Below are 2,720 nucleotides of genomic sequence, written 5' to 3'. Positions count from 1 at the left end.
TTAAACATAGAATCCTTATAATTTTCGAAGAAGCCAAACTTTAGATTGTGATATATTTTCTTCCATCACGAAAGAGCGTAAAAGTAATAAGAAACTAAATGCTTATCTGTCGCTACGTTGCCGGTAAAAGTATTTGTCGATCATGCACGTGCCTTTATAAATTGTTCAAATAATATGTAGACTGACGTTCTCGATGAAGATCAATAACAGTTTGAATACTGTTGGACGGTAACATGTACTTAAAATAGTTCTTATTTACCAGAATAAGTACATTCACTGAGTAATCTCTCATAAGACAACTTCATGACAAACATTTCTTGTTAAAGTTCTTTCTCCGTAATGTTGTTTCTTCTTGGCTGCCCTGGCGAATTCTGTTTCGTTTACATATATGCACTGGTTTTCAAAGTCACCCATTCTGCGGTTAGCAAGATAAAACTGTCCGTGTATAAACACTAGATCAGGTGGACAGTTAAAATTTCCGCGTTTTTAATCAAAGCTTGTAAGTTACTATGGTGACAACACTACCTATCTATCTTTCACACTCTCTCTCTCTCCCTCTCTCTCTCTCTCCCTCTCTGTCTCTCTCTCTCTCTCAACAACGTTTTCTCTTCCCCTTCTTTTCTCCTACATATATACTGTGATAGAGGAGATCAGCTTTTTTTTTATAATATGAGTAATTGTAAAGAAGGGGCATAAGAAATAAACTTGATGTAAATAGTTAAACACTATGAACTGGAATCATGACACGGATTCAGTTATTTCCTATTATTTACAAATAGAATAAAGCACGACAGTGGCATTCAACCATTTTTTACCTATGGATCCCTGTGACTCCTATTTTATTCTACTGGACCTCCCCATGTTTAAAAAGATCCTATTATATTTCTTTAATTAAATATTATTAGGAATTGTATAAAACAAAATTTAAATATTTATGTATTGTAGATGTATAATAAATTTATTGTTCATAAACATTAACAACAAAAGATTATATGGATCCTCAAAGGTCATATGGACCCTGATTGAGAACCACTGCTCCACACGGGAGATCCATCTGCTAGAAATAGCAGTCATATGCCCTCGATTGACATTCGAGTAGACTTTGTAGCAATTGATATACAAATATAAAAGATGACCGTGGTGGGAACGTGAAGAGGCGTGATCTAGTGGTTAAGCTGTGCACCCACGATCGCAAGATTGTGGTTTCAATTTTTTAACGGGGTGCTGTGTTGTGTACTCGAGCAAAGTACTTCATTTTCTGTTGCTCCGGTCCACTTAACTGTACATGAGTAACATTGCAACGGACTGGCGTCACGTTCTGGGGGTAATGTTGTTTCTGATCTCGTCCTGGAAACCGAGTAACCGGCCACATTAGTCCTAGGACTCGAGACAGTAATGTACTAGTATTAATGACGATGACGATGACAATGATGACTACAACGCCTTTGATCATAAGTATAGTCAAACAAGGCTGACATAAAGGTAAAATATAATAAAGAAACAGATATAACAAAACCACGTTTTAGGTGAGATGGGTAAAGAAAAAACAGCGAGTTGTGAATTACGAGTGGGGTGCTGAAAAACTCCTGGTTTTAAGGGTGTCGCAAAAGCCTGGTTGGAGGCACAAGCTTCCAAGTTCTTTTACAGGGCTGAGGGAAAACTGAAGGACCGTTGCAATATGTGTGTGAAAGTGAGAGGAGAAATATGTTGAATAAAATCATAATTAACTGATCCTCCTCTATTTTTTGTTACCTAAAGCCAGGAACTTTTCAGTGCCCCCCTCGTATATATTTTCTTTCTTAAATCGTGTAAGTTCAACACGTATCTAGTTCAGTTCTTCTCATGAAACGCTTTACTTTTTATCCTTGATTGACAACACATAATTCAAATAGCAAGTGGGCAGTTTCACACACGATATTTAGTTATGTCTCTTTAATATATGAGTTCATATTTATCCACAAATGGTTCTTCCTGGAGAAGTGGGGTCAGGGCTCAATAAAGTACCTGCGAGTAAATTCCTCAAAATATATCATTTTCTGCTTACAAATAGCACTTAGTTTGTATACTGTTTTGCATTATCATCATCACCATCATCCTCATCATCATCATCTTTATCATTATCAGCATCATCATCACCATCATTCGTCATCGTCGTTGGCGGCGGCGGCTGATAAGGCCGTGAGCTGTCAGTTACTGATAAGGCCGTGAGTTGCATAAAATACTTAGCGACATCTCTTCTGCTTTTTGCGTTCTGAGTTCAAATGCCACCGAGGTCGATAAAATAAGTAGCAGTCGAGCACTGGGTTCGATGTACTCAACTTGCCCCAAATTTCTGACCTTGTGCATATAGTAAGAAGTATTATTATTATTATTACTATTATTATTATTATTATTATTCAGTAGTTTTATTTTTATAACGTACTTTCACTTCACTACCGAGCGCAGCTCTGTGCGCCTTGGGTATGTGCTGTGGTTTGCTGTGGTGCTCTTATGTTTACTGTATTGAAAGTGTTTTGCGTAGAATGTGTGCAGTACCCAGTAGTGCAATTTTCTGTATGTTATATATATTTGTAAGTCCTGGTGTTTTTGTTATGTATTTGTCTGAATATTTTTTTATTATACCTAAGGCACCTACTATGATAGGAATTGTTTCTGTTTTTAGATTCCACATTCGAGTTATCTCTATTTCCAGGTCTTTGTATTTTGAAAGTTTTTCCATT

At 36.7% G+C, this 2,720-nt stretch overlaps 1 protein-coding gene across 1 annotated transcript in view; it reads left to right on the top strand.

Moving 5' to 3' along the window:
- The window catches only part of LOC106877299 (metabotropic glutamate receptor 8), a 679,235-nt gene that overhangs the window by 654,288 nt on the left and 22,227 nt on the right, over window positions 1-2,720 (top strand). The window lies entirely within an intron of this gene.

Source organism: Octopus bimaculoides, chromosome 3, assembly GCF_001194135.2.
Source record: "Octopus bimaculoides isolate UCB-OBI-ISO-001 chromosome 3, ASM119413v2, whole genome shotgun sequence".
Lineage (NCBI taxonomy): Eukaryota > Metazoa > Mollusca > Cephalopoda > Octopoda > Octopodidae > Octopus > Octopus bimaculoides.
Note: the sequence above shows the minus strand (reverse complement) of the source record. Positions and strands in the feature narration are given on the sequence as shown.